This window comes from Electrona antarctica (genome assembly GCF_951216825.1).
Source record: "Electrona antarctica genome assembly, chromosome: 1".
Classification (NCBI taxonomy): domain Eukaryota; kingdom Metazoa; phylum Chordata; class Actinopteri; order Myctophiformes; family Myctophidae; genus Electrona; species Electrona antarctica.
The window spans coordinates 7,346,706-7,361,018 of NC_136806.1; the positions used below are offsets into that span (position 1 = coordinate 7,346,706).

At 45.0% G+C, this 14,313-nt stretch overlaps 1 pseudogene across 1 annotated transcript in view; it reads left to right on the forward strand.

The window, feature by feature from the left end:
- The window catches only part of LOC306927573 (contactin-associated protein-like 4), a 233,051-nt pseudogene that overhangs the window by 213,146 nt on the left and 5,592 nt on the right, over nt 1-14,313 (forward strand). Inside the window, exons 22-23 of the transcript in view lie at nt 6,809-6,896; nt 12,020-12,238. The product of the transcript in view is annotated as a contactin-associated protein-like 4 (transcript). The remainder of the gene's footprint in view (nt 1-6,808; nt 6,897-12,019; nt 12,239-14,313) is intronic.

The window sequence follows — 14,313 nt, forward strand, 5'->3', positions numbered from 1 at the left end:
GCGGCTCTAGTGGCAGTGCAATGTCAGTTTTTACGCGGGTATTGTGGAGTGTGGCCGTGCGGCGCGACATGAGGAGATAGCCGTGGATCGACGCGGAGGGTAAGGCTGTGTCGTGTTAGTGTGTTTTTTTGTGTGTTGCAGCGTGTTGCAGCGTGTCAGTGACGTAGTAGCTGGTGACTTTATTTTCCTACTTGGGGACACCTTCTCAAATGTATAATAGATAAGGTTGAAGTGGGTTATGTATGTTTTGTAATAATAATCAAAATCTACAAAGTAACTAGTATCTAAAGTTGTCACATAATTGTAGTGGAGCAAAAGTACAATAATAGAAGTAGAAGTAAAAGTGTTGGAAATTGGAAATACTCAAGTAAAGTACGTAAAAAAATGTACTTACAGTAAGTACAGTACTTGAGTAAATGTACTTTGTTACTTTCAAAAAATAACTCCCCACATGAAATAATATGATCTTGTCTCCACGTTGCCTGAGCTCCAACCTAAAGCTATAAATGATTGTATATGCCTTAACCCATTACAGCCTGGGATAAATGATGGGGCTGTCCGGATGTTTCCTGGCACTATACGCAGGGCGGCCCCCGGAGTCTGTGTATAACACTGTTTAAACTTCACTCCGATAAACTACGAGGTGAACTTTATCCAGGCCTTTCTCTATAGCACCCTGACTGACACCAAGCTAGAAGATGGCCTCTTTTCATATGAAATATAAGGTGACCTCATCCTGTCTGAGTTACATCGCTGTACATTGCTTAGCACCGGTCTGAAGTGAGATGAGAAATAGGGAACTCATCTTGTCCAAACCCTGCAGCTATAAGGCGCGGAGCCAGGAATTCGGAACACGAGGTGTGTGTGTGTGTGTGTGTGTGTGTGTGTGTGTGTGTGTGTGTGTGTGTGTGTGTGTGTGTGTGTGTGTGTGTGTGTGTGTGTGTGTGTGTGTGTGTGTGTGTGTGTGTGTGTGGAATAATTATTCTACATTCTCTAATTCTGCAGACGTCTTGAAGTAATGAAGTTGATGTTACAACAACAACAATTCAACTCTCGGGAGCGTAACATCAAACCAAATGGACCCTTACTACGGGTCCGTTTGGTTTCATTTTACGCTCTCCAGAGTTAAAGATCTAATAAAGGTCCCAACTCTCCATCATTTAGCTGCATGGGGACCACCTGTGACCCCCCCAGCGGTGGTCCCCAGAGCGCTGCTTGAGAAGCACTGATGCAAAGGGACAGATTAAGACAAACTGTAGGCTGATACTAAACATATTCAACAGCTCCCCCGACCGTGTGTTTATCCACTAATGAGAAGGTGAAGACGTGCAGTGACATGGAATGCAGTTAACACATGGATGAATAAATGCATGAATGAAGGAATGAATATTTTATTTCCGTGTCGGGGCAATTAATTGCTTGACCCATCCATCCCACATGAGCTCATCAGACACATCAATTAAAACAGAAACATTCCAGTGCATTACCCAGGCAGCAACTTCATAATAGTTACAGTCACACGAGGGAGACTCGGAGTACTGTCTGACTCGGAGCTGCTTCTTCGCCTGGAAAGGAGCCAGCTTACGGCCGGGCTCCACCGGGCGCGTCAGCGTCGCGTCTCCGTCACCGTCAGGGAATGTTCCCTTTTTAATCAATGAAGGGTGGCTCCACTGCCCGCGTTGACGGAGACGCGACGCGTGCATTAAAATTGAACCGGTGCGTTTTTTGACGCGACGCAGACGCGACGCAGACGCAACGCAACGCGTCCGGTGGAGCCCTGGCGTTAGGTGGTTCGGGCATCTGGTTACGATGCCTCTCGAGCGTCTCCCTAGGGAGGTCCTCGATGCACGTCCCACTGGGAGGAGACCTCAGGGCAGACCAAGGCGCAGATGGAGGGATTACATCGACTCACTGGCCTTGGAACGTCTCGGGATCCCCCAGGAGGAAGTTACTAATGTTGCTCTGGAGAGGGAAGTCTGCAGCTCTCTGGTGGAGCTGTTGTCCCCGTGACCCGACTACGGATAAGTGGTTGAAGATGGATGGATGGATGGATGGATGTTTAAACGTTATTGTTATGTATTCTTTGTCTTTTAACAGTGTCCGACATTAATTAAATTAATAAAAAATTAAAAATAAATGCTATAGTACAATAATGTAGTTACTTGGAAAGGTGAAGGTTGTTTGTGTCTCCAGGAGGTGCAGTCTGTTGCTCTGTGCCGTAAGGGGTCAGCAACGCTATGAGCATCACGGCGCTCCGTGGCCGTATCGACTCCCATTAGCACATGTCTCATTGATGAATGATTTAGCTCGGGTCCAAATCCCAGTGGGCCGTACGGTACACCGCCTCACGCTGTCCTCTGCTTCTATACTTATCTCAAGGAGGCCGGCCTGTGTGACCCTCTCGAGGCCTCCTCCATCTGATAGGCCGGCCTGTGTGACCCTCTCGAGGCCTCCTCCATCTGATAATGCTCCACTTAGAGTGGGTTCGCAGTGTCAGGGAGGGGCATGATGCACGTGGAGCAGTGGTCCGGGGACCACCAGTGGTCCTTGAGGTGGTCCCCAGCTAAATTATGGAGAGTTGGTAACCAAATGGACCCCTATAGATCTTAACTCTTGAGAACTCGTAGAATCATGCATTCATTTGTCGCTCGCAAGAGTTAAATTATTGTTAAACATTTTCATTACTTAATTTACAAGAAGTCTACACAATTAGAATGTAGAAGAATTGTTATTTTTGATCAACGTTTGCCCGTTCTGTCTCCTAATGTTACCACATCAATACAGCATCGAATTGTGGACAAAATCTTCTTAACCAATGATAACAAAATATTCGTGCCCAGGGGGCCGGGCCATTTTTGGCGAGCCGCCCCACGTCCGAAACAGTCGAGAAATGACAGAGTTACCATGTGGGGGTCCCCCTGGGGGACCCGGAACATCCAGACCACTAGGAACGTGCCCAGGGGGCTGGCCCGGTTCCAGCGAGCCGCCCGTGTCCGAAATGGTCGAGAAATGACAGAGTTACCGTGTGGGGGTCCCCGGGGGTCCCGGGGGTCCCTGGAACATCCAGACCCCCAGGAATGCGGCCAGGGGCCTGGCCCGGTTCCAGCGAGCCGCTCCGTGTCCGAAACGGTCGAGAAATGACAGAGTTACCAACCAAGCTATTTTCGTGCTTGGACAGACAGACTCAGGGACAGACAGACAGACAGACAGACAGACCCAGGGACAGACCGAGGGACACACATAGCTGTGTAATGGAGTGGTTGCACAACTCAAAAACTACTTTCTGGCCTTGACAGCCCATACATCCAAACAGAAATGTCCTGTTAAACTCATTTTGCCACTCGATTTGCCACTCACTTTATGCATGCGCATACCCTCGATACGATACAATACAATACAATACAATACAATACAATACAATACAATACAATACAATACAATACAATACAATACAATACAATGGGAGCGTACCTGTCTTCCCCAGATTCTATGTTCCCCACCATGCAAAAAATGTTCTTTGTTCCCCACTTAGAATAAACCTAACCTAGTAATTTTAGTAATTCTAATAAGACTAAAAGTATTTTAGCAACTTAGTCTTAGTGTTACTTTTAATAGAAAATTCTGATTTAAGCTCAGTCTTTGAACAATCCATTGAACTTTAGGCCTGCCTAGGCTACTTAAACTATCTAGTCTTAGCCAACTAAAAATTAACACTGGCATAAAATAAACTAAAACATAATTGCTCAGACTCTTCAACAAAGATGGCAAAAACAAACATTCTTTGTTCTGTACTTATACATACAATTGTATAGTACAAAACACTGAAGTCCTTAAACCAGAAACCTAACCCTAAACCATAATGTAAGTGGGGAACATAGAACCTGGGGAACATAGAACCTGCGGAACATAGAACCTGGGGAACATAGGGATGACCAGCAATACAATACATGAAAGTTCAGTATAGCAGCCAAAGGTATTCAAATGGGTTCTGCTAAAACCCACATTTTAAGGTCAGCCTGCTATTCTTTTAGGTTAGTTTTTAGATTGGGTACGGAGTTGGTAGGGCATATTCCACGTTTTGGTGGCAGCATAGCACAATGCATTTTTTTCCCCCATGTCTCAAACAGGGGAAAAAAACGTTTTTTGGGGGGACACAAAAGTCCAACATGCCCTTAGGCTAACCTTTCCCCAGTAAACTGTAGAAATAGAGTCCAACATGCCCTTAGGCTAACCTTTCCCCAGTAAACTGTAGAAATAGAGTCCAACATGCCCTTAGGCTAACCTTTCCCCAGTAAACTGTAGAAATAGAGTCCAACGTGCCCTTAGGCTAACCTTTCCCCAGTAAACTGTAGAAATAGAGTCCAACATGCCCTTAGGCTAACCTTTCCCCAGTAAACTGTAGAAATAGAGTCCAACATGCCCTTAGGCTAACCTTTCCCCAGTAAACTGTAGAAATAGAGTCCAACATGCTCTTAGGCTAACCTTTCCCCAGTAAACTGTAGAAATAGAGTCCAACATGCTCTTAGGCTAACCTTTCCCCAGTAAACTGTAGAAATAGAGTCCAACGTGCCCTTAGGCTAACCTTTCCCCAGTAAACTGTAGAAATAGAGTCCAACATGCCCTTAGGCTAACCTTTCCCCAGTAAACTGTAGAAATAGAGTCCAACATGCCCTTAGGCTAACCTTTCCCCAGTAAACTGTAGAAATAGAGTCCAACATGCCCTTAGGCTAACCTTTCCCCAGTAAACTGTAGAAATAGAGTCCAACATGCCCTTAGGCTAACCTTTCCCCAGTAAACTGTAGGAATAGAGTCCAACATGCCCTTAGGCTAACCTTTCCCCAGTAAACTGTAGAAATAGAGTCCAACATGCCCTTAGGCTAACCTTTCCCCAGTAAACTGTAGAAATAGAGTCCAACATGCCCTTAGGCTAACCTTTCCCCAGTAAACTGTAGGAATAGAGTCCAACATGCCCTTAGGCTAACCTTTCCCCAGTAAACTGTAGAAATAGAGTCCAACATGCTCTTAGGCTAACCTTTCCCCAGTAAACTGTAGAAATAGAGTCCAACATGCCCTTAGGCTAACCTTTCCCCAGTAAACTGTAGAAATAGAGTCCAACGTGCCCTTAGGCTAACCTTTCCCCAGTAAACTGTAGAAATAGAGTCCAACATGCCCTTAGGCTAACCTTTCCCCAGTAAACTGTAGAAATAGATCATGACAGAGATTCATGACGTCTGGCTGCTATACATCTTCCTCCGTTGAGCAAATGTTTGGCTCCAGATCGTTTACAACTCGTTGACTTTAGGATTAATCTGAGGTGTCAGAGGAGGTGAAGTACCGTACATCTCCCTGGCAGTACGCTGGAAAGTAACTAAGTACCTTTACTTCAAGTAGGCCTACTGTACTTAAGAACAATTTTGAGGTATTTTTGAGGTATACTTTCTTCAGTATCTACACTTTTAATTTCAAACTTCCAATACTTTTACTTCTACTTCTACTCCACCACATCTCAGTGATACATAGGCCTATTGTAGTTTTACTCAAAACTAAACCTATATTAACCACCTCAACCCTATCACAATGTATCACAGAGCTTGTAGTTATTTCCAAAATGTACAGTATATGTTTGATATATATTTAAATGGGGATATTCTGCATAATGAGTACTTTTACTTTTGGTACTTTAAGTATATTTTGATACCAATACTTTTGTACTTTTGCTCAAGTAAATTGTGAATACCGGACTAATACAGGTTCTATTTTTCTACAATTTCTGAAATGTCGTAAATGGTCTTTACGTTCACCCATTCGCACACTGATGGCGGCGGCAACCACGCAAGGTGCCAACATGCACATCTTGAGCAATTAGTGGTTCAGCGTCTTGCTCAAGGACACTTGGACGCTAACTCTGGGGGCCGAGCCCACAGGGATCGAACCGGGAACCTCACGGTTTTCCCATCCGGCCTTTCAGCCGTAGAGCCACTGGCGCCCCCCGGTGGTATTGATATTTTTACTCGGGTAAAACATTTCAGTACTTCTTCCCCCACTGTGTGTGCTGTCACATTCCTGTTGCTGTATGCGGAGGAGGAGGGTGAGAAAAGTTAACAACACTATTGATTTATAGAGCTCCTTCCTCCTACTCAGCTGTTTCCCTGCAGTGAGCCGAGCGCTATTTGTGCATGTGAAGCATTACTCAAAGTGAGATATCGGCCGGATGAATAATGTGACCAGGGTTTGATTTATCTGTAAATAAAACAAAACCGAGGAGAGGAGAGGAGAGGAGAGGAGAGGAGAGGAGAGGAGAGGAGAGGAGAGGAGAGGAGAGGAGAGGAGAGGAGAGGAGAGGAGAGGAGAGGAGAGGAGAGGAGAGGAGAGGAGCATGCAGGGACATTTTCACATACCACGTGTATACCAGACTGGTTCTCAAACTTTGACCCCCCCAAATTGACACCCATTAGCCTGCCGGACCCCCCATTAGAAAGGATATGAATGAATGCCCATAAGAGAAGAACGGTCAAAACGGATTTTACTTTTACAAAAGTGACCGTGCAACATTGCTGAACTCATTAGACATTTTTCATTCTGTAACTAATGTTTTTATTAGGCCTATTATCGTACAACAAATGGGAAATGCTTGTTATGTGTAAGAGGGCCAGAATGGAAATAAGTCCTGGACTTTATTGTGCTATATTGTTTTAACTTGAGTTATGACCCAAAAAAACCGAATAAAAAATACATAAAATAGCCTAATATGACACATTTTCATACAGAACACAAATGTTAATGTTGTTCATTGTTGTGTTTGTGTCAGGTTGACCAGAACAGCAGAGAAGACTTCAACTTGACATCCGACAGAGAATTGAATGCCATTAAATCTCTGGTTCTTGGCAGAGTGCATGGTGAGTGACAGCTATAGCGCGCACGGACGGCATGCACAGACTACACAACTCTCCCTATGGGACCGCTGCTGTCGGGCAGACACCTCTCATCTACATATTCTAACTTTGTGTCAGTGGTGAAAAAAGTACTCAATTGTTTTACTTAAGTAAAAGTACCAATAGTGCAATTTAGAACTACTTCGTTACAAGTAAAAGTACGGAATTGAAAATGTACTTGAGTAAAAGTACAAAAGTATCTGCATCAAAATGTACTTAAAGTACTAAAAGTAAAAGTACTCATTGTGCGGAATGTGCCATTTCACCACGTTCAAAATGTGTACAAAATCTATTGAAAATAGCAGATCTACAAGCTCACAATGCGTCGCGTTGCGACACATTGTGAGCTTGTAGATCGGCTATTTTCAAATGGCCGAAATGTATAGGGTTGAAGTGGTTAATGTATGTGTTCTAATCAAAGTAACTAGTAACTAAAGTTTTCAAATGATTGTAGTGGAGTAAAAGTACAAATGTTGGCTCTGAGATGTAGTGGAGTAGAAGTAAGTAAGTATATCCCTAAGTATTGGAAATTGGAAATACTCAAGTAAAGTACAAATACCTCACAATTGTACTTAAGTAAAAGTACTTCCACCACTGCTTTGTGTGTGTTTTTTCTTTTTTTTCCACGGGTCCATTTCACCGCGGGCATGTCTTGTCCCGCCTACCTTGGAGATAGGACCCTTTCCAGGCTGAGTAGCGGAGTGACAAAACAGATTCACTGAACGCAGCCATCCAGGCTATGGATTCCTTGCTGGCAGACAGACACCACAAAGTGGTTGGATGCTGGGGGGGTTTCAAGTGGTTAATAGAATGAGATGTTGGAACTGTGGTGGAGAACACCGGGGCTCCACCGGGGGCGTCAGCGTCGCGTCTCCGTCACCGTCAGGGAATGTTCCCTTTTTAATCAATGAAGGGTGGCTCCACTGCCCGCGTTGCGTGACATTAACGCGTGCATTAAAATTGAACCGGTGCTTTTTTTGACGCACGCGACGGAGACACAACGCGTCCGGTGGAGCCCTTGGCGGAAGGAATCCTTAACCCATTTTGATCTGAGATCAGATTCTAAAAATGTCGGTTTGAAAATTACAGTTTTCTGAAAAAGCTATGTTTCTATGTCAGTCGTTCTTAGATTTTTCAAAAATAGCAGACCTACAAGCTCGTAGCGCGCCACTCGGTGGCGCGCTATGAGCTTGTAGATCTGCTATTTTTCAATAGCTAATGCATAACATAATGCTAACACCAAAAGGGGTTCCCACCCAAAATGGGTTAAAGTACTCGCACCCACAAGGGTGCTGTCTAGGAGGCAACTAACTATAGTTGCCTCCTAGACAGCATTCATTGAACAACACAGGATAATACGGAACACAAACAGATTCTCAACCTTTACGATGCAAACTCACAGAATTTGCACTAAAGGGGACTCTTTAAGGGCCCTTTTAAATCAAAACGTAACATGCTTTCTAACTAAAGGTTGTACGATTTGTACCAGACATGAGGCATAGCTCTTATAGAAAAGGCCTTTTTCAATTACTCAGCACTCAGACGGACTAATTGGACTATAACACTGCTAAGTTGTGCTGCCAAGCCTGTCATCAAACCACTCTTTTGAACTATTTTACTCGGGTTGTATCAATTTGGTGTCCCGGCCGTCTGGAACCTAGTAAATGCTACCGCCTATAGAGACAGTTAATGGAAAAACACACATTCACCGTGCAGGCTGCTTTTAAGATGCTACGGGAAATATGATTCATAAAAGGGTTACATTATCTCTGAGCAGGGACGCAAGCCTGAGAGATATTTCAGCGCTAAAAGCGAGAATTTGAATATCACGCCAAAGTGCGTGTTACCATTTAACACATTGAGAGCCCACGCAAAACTGCCCAAAATCACTTTCACCTAGAAAATCCATTCACATTTTTTATAATTCAGCTGACTGTGGAGACACATGCTGGAACTTTTTACTTTGAAATGTTTTATAGTTTCTGAGTTATTTAATTTAAACGCCAAATGCATTCTCAATGGCGAAAACACAAACTTTGGCACCACGTGTTAAAAAAAAAAGAAAAGTGTTTTGATTTTTCTGATTTTTTTAAATAAAAATAAAATAAAAAATAAATAAATATATATATATATATATTTTTCAAAGACGTCCACAGACGTCTTGGGCTATGCACGTGCGGTAATACCCAGGACATCCACAGACGTTTTGGGCACAAAATGTGTTAAATGGTACGGTGAAGCAGACTAGCCTGGTGCAACCAGCCTTAATTTGCAAGGCATCTTGCCCACGCAGTACAACGCAGTGGTACAGTAGGTTACCACATTATATGGTAATGAGAAAAGTTAAAGTACACACAGATGGAAGGTGGGAGTCGTTGACTGCCTGCAATCAAACATAATGATTCATAATCCGAGGCTATATATAAAGTAGCATGTATACGGTTAGAAGTCAAGACTGCACAACAATGATTCCACCGCAAACAGGTACGTGAACAGATGTGCGCTGACAGAGTCAATGAAGAACAACGGAATATATTGGTAACGTTAACAACAGTAACACCGTTAATGAAAATCACATTTTTCAAAAGGTCTGTTGTGTGTGATTATCATAGACTCTGACAACGTATTACCTTCACTTTACAATTGCAATCACTTTCATTGCCTGTACTTTTATTGTCTGACAACTAAAATGAAGGTGGAAAATGTCGGTGGAAAGATATTCGGTCAAGGGATGTATAACCTGGGACCTTGAGAGCGAGTGTGACGCCATGGAGAAGTACCAGACAGACATGGAGAAGTACCAGACAGACATGGAGAAGTACCAGACAGACATGGAGAAGTACCATACAGACATGGGGGTCACGTCAGTGTGACGCCATGGAGAAGTACCAGACAGACATGGAGAAGTACCAGACAGACATGGAGAAGTACCAGACAGACATGGAGAAGTACCAGACAGACATGGGGGTCACGTCAGTGTGACGCCATGGAGAAGTACCAGACAGACATGGGGGTCACGTCAGCACGGCGGCCGCAGCAGGAATCATCACCACAGAGATCTGACAGGCCGCCGTAGATTGTCAACTACAGTATAGACGCATCCATCATGCCAGGCAGCGCTAGCTGTCATCCATCTGGCTAAGCGATACAGAACTATCGTTGACAGAGTGAGGTCCCTGAGGGGAGGGGGAGAGAGAGAGAGAGAGAGAGAGGAGAGAGAGATTGTATTGTTTTATCTTGATTGTTTTGTTCCACTTTTGCTTTGGCAATGTAAACGTATGTTTTCTCATGCCAATAAAGCTCCTTTGAATTGAATTGAATTGAGAGAGAGAGAGAGAGAGAGAGAGGGAGGGAGATAGAGAGAGAAGGAGCGCCAGTAAAATGTGGAGTGTGTCACTGCAGGATCTCCTCCATGCTGGTTTAATAACTGCTGTCCTAATGTGTCCTTGTGACGGTGTGGTACAGTACAGTACAGTACAGTACAGTACAGTACAGTACAGTACAGTACAGTACAGTACAGTACAGTACAGTACAGTACAGTACAGTACAGTACAGTATCTTCACAGTACCTGTGAACAGCACAACACTACTGTCGTGCTTCTGTTTAGAGCAGGAGTTGCCAAATTTTTTTTGAAGTGCCGTAATTTTCTTGATATCAGTGTGCCATATCAACACTAAGTTTAATTATCCATCCATCCATCCATCCGTCCGTCGATGTGTTTCCTCCAACTGCGCCTTGGTCTGCCCCCGGGGTCTCCTCCCAGTGGGACGTGATCCTTGGTCTGCCCCCGGGGTCTCCTCCCAGTGGGACGTGATCCTTGGTCTGCCCCCGGGGTCTCCTCCCAGTGGGACGTGATCCTTGGTCTGCCCCCGGGGTCTCCTCCCAGTGGGACGTGATCCTTGGTCTGCCCCCGGGGTCTCCTCCCAGTGGGACGTGATCCTTGGTCTGCCCCCGGGGTCTCCTCCCAGTGGGACGTGATCCTTGGTCTGCCCCCGGGGTCTCCTCCCAGTGGGACGTGATCCTTGGTCTGCCCTGGGGTCTCCTCCCAGTGGGACGTGCCTCGAGGACCTCCCTAGGGAGACGCCCGAGAGGCATCCTAACCAGATGCCTTCCTTCAACCTTTCCAGGCGAAGAAGCACCGACTGTACACCGAGTCTCTCTCGCGTGACTGAACTTCTCACCCTATCTCTCTTTTTTTTCTTCTTTTTTTATCCCACGGTTTTGTAACCCATTTTTCACCCCTGTGTTAATTATCGAATGTGATCCTGGGCTCTACACACCCTCCGCCAACCTAGTCCCCATATATGGGGGACATGGGGAGAGCAACGGACTTGAACTCATGCTTCCTTCATGCCTGAGTGTCCAAGTTGCTCCTTTACACCTGACAGGGGGTTTCCCTGGTTGGACGTAGCGCGTGGAAGGAACACGTTATTCGCGTGGAAGGAACACGTTATTCCAACCAGTTCCTTTCCCCTCCATCAGGCTGGCCAGGGGGAGGTAGTTTAGAGACCAGGATTACTGCATGTTTTTGTGAGGGTACCTACCCTAGGGGACACGGGGAGAACATGCAAACTCCACACAGAAAGGTCCTTTCGCCAACCCCGCCTCGGGTATGGGCACCGATGACGCGGAGGAGGAAACACGCCGCCAGCACCCACAGTGCCCCGAGCGGGAATCGAACCCAGGACCTTCTAGCTGTGAGGCGACAGCACTACCAACTGTGCCACCGTGCCCCCTCACCCTATCTCTAAGGGAGATGCCAGCCACCCGTCGAAGAAAACTCATTTCGGGCCGCTTGTATTCGCGACCTTATTCTTCCAGTCATGACCCAGAAGCCAAAAGTTGAATTATGACACCGCATAAAAATGTAAATGTCTAACTGGTTTCGATTATCCATGACGATGGGCTGTAGGCCTAGCTGTATACCTTTTTTATACTTCTTTACAAAAATGTGTTCTTACTTCTTTCACATCAGGATGTAATAATGATCATTAGATGGAATATAAGTCTTTACATTCTCTCTCTCTCTCTCTCTCTCTCTCTCTCTCTCTCTCTCTCTCTCTCTCTCTCTCTCTCTCTCGCTCAGAGCGTGAGGAGTTGGACCCAGAGCTGGCCAGGCTGGCGTCTCAGGGTTTCAGCGGCTGCCTCAGCGTGGTCCAGTTCAACTCCATCAGTCCGCTCAAAGCCGCCCTGCTGCACCCCGACAGCAGCCCCGTCACCATCACCGGCACGCTGCAACGCTCCACCTGTGGCTCCTCCGCCCCGGCCAATCCCCACGCAGCAGAGACCACGCGCCACCAATCAGGTAAGGAGGAGGGAGAGAGAGAGAGGGAGAGAGAGAGAGGTCATATCTTAACACTTAGGCCACTATCATTTATTGAAAAATTAGGATCTAATTCACGCCAGCATTTTTTTAATTTGAGCTCTTATTTTGAAAAGCCGCCATTTCCAGTCCATGAGTAGTAGTCTAGGAAACTACATGGAGCGGACAGGCCTTGTTTACCATCTGAAGCCAGACCGGAGCTCTGCAGAGCTCCAGATCGTCATATCTGTGCCGTCAAAGAAACGCTGTTTTGACCAAAATGCCATCTGGGACAAGGAATAGGAGATACAGGCGATTGAAAGAAATGGATAGAATGGATTATTATGGCGACGACGATCTAAGATGGGCGATCCAGTGCTGTGCTAACAACACAGCTAGCTAACCGGCTAACGTGAGTAGCATTATGGCTCGAGCAATCGAACGCGCCATAAAAGCGAAATTGCCGAAGGCCGTCGGCAATGGCGTTAAGCGTCAGTATCAAAATTAGGCTTCAATTGACTTTAATAGTCGGCAATGGCGCTGAAAGTATTAATTACTTTTCCCATCTGAATAACATTTATGTCTTGCCTTTAACTGTCCGTACCTGTATTAATATAAAGCAGTGGTCCTTGAAGGGGTTCCAGGTGGTCCCCCATGCAGCTAAATGATGGACAGTTGGTAACCAAATGGACCCTTATTTATAGATCTTTAACTCTTGAGAGTGTAAAATGAAACCAAATGGACATCTGCATTACTTAATTTACAGGTCTAAACAATTACAATTAAAATATCACTGAAATAAAATAAAATTAAAGTTGACCCTTCTGTCAAAAGTGCATGCAAAGACAGCCAAATAAATAATAGTATGTAAGATTTGACACGGGCAAAAAAACACGACAGCCTAAGATAATTTATTCATATGTAATTGAATGGAATGCATTAACTTATAACACGAGATGGCATGCTCCAATTTCTTTCCAGTAAATGTTTACAAACTGTGTTTGTCAGCTGGCTCTGAGTTAAACCTCAAGTACAGACAGACGGCATCGTCCTTGTCAAACAACGTCGACATTTTAAAAAAAAATCTTCTAAGTTTTCTGAAATAAATATTTTCACGATTTTTCAAAAATAGCAGACCTACAAGCTCATAGCGCGCCACTCGGTGGCGCGCTATGAGCTTGTAGATCTGCTATTTTTCAATAGCTAAATTATAACATAATGTTTAAAACACCAAAAGGGGTTCCCACCCAAAATGGGTTAATGTTGTGCTGAAGTCCTTTGGAGATGAGATTATGCGCATAATGCACTCATTGTCACATCAATGCATTTGTTCCTCTCTAAAGCTTGTTTCCCGCTATTCTTTACACAGACTTCTCTTGTTCGTGTTTCCTCTTTATTCTCTCTTTCACCCGTCCCTGGTTTCCAATTTATGTTTTATTTTTTTTACTTTTTGTTTCCCTCCGATTCTCAAGACCATTTTTTATGCTTCTCTTTCCCTCGTCTGCAATTATTATGCCTTTTTTACGTTTTTTTCCTTTCTTCTTCTTGTCTCTCGTTCACTCCTCCTGTCTCCCTGGTTTCTCTCTCTCCTGTCTTCCTCTGCTGTAGACCAGTCTGGTTCAGTGTTTCTCTGTTTCTCTCTCCTGTCTTCCTCTGCTGTAGACCAGTCTGGTTCAGTGTTTCTCTCTCCTGTCTTCCTCTGCTGTAGACCAGTCTGGTTCAGTGTTTCTCTCTCCTGTCTCCCTCTGCTGTAGACCAGTCTGGTTCAGTGTTTCTCTCTCCTGTCTTCCTCTGCTGTAGACCAGTCTGGTTCAGTGTTTCTCTCTCCTGTCTTCCTCTGCTGTAGACCAGTCTGGTTCAGTGTTTCTCTCTCCTGTCTCCCTCTGCTGTAGACCAGTCTGGTTCAGTGTTTCTCTCTCCTGTCTTCCTCTGCTGTAGACCAGTCTGGTTCAGTGTTTCTCTGTTTCTCTCTCCTGTCTTCCTCTGCTGTAGACCAGTCTGGTTCAGTGTTTCTCTGTTTCTCTCTCCTGTCTCTTCCGCTGCTGTAGACCAGTCTGGTTCAGTGTTTCTCTCTCCTG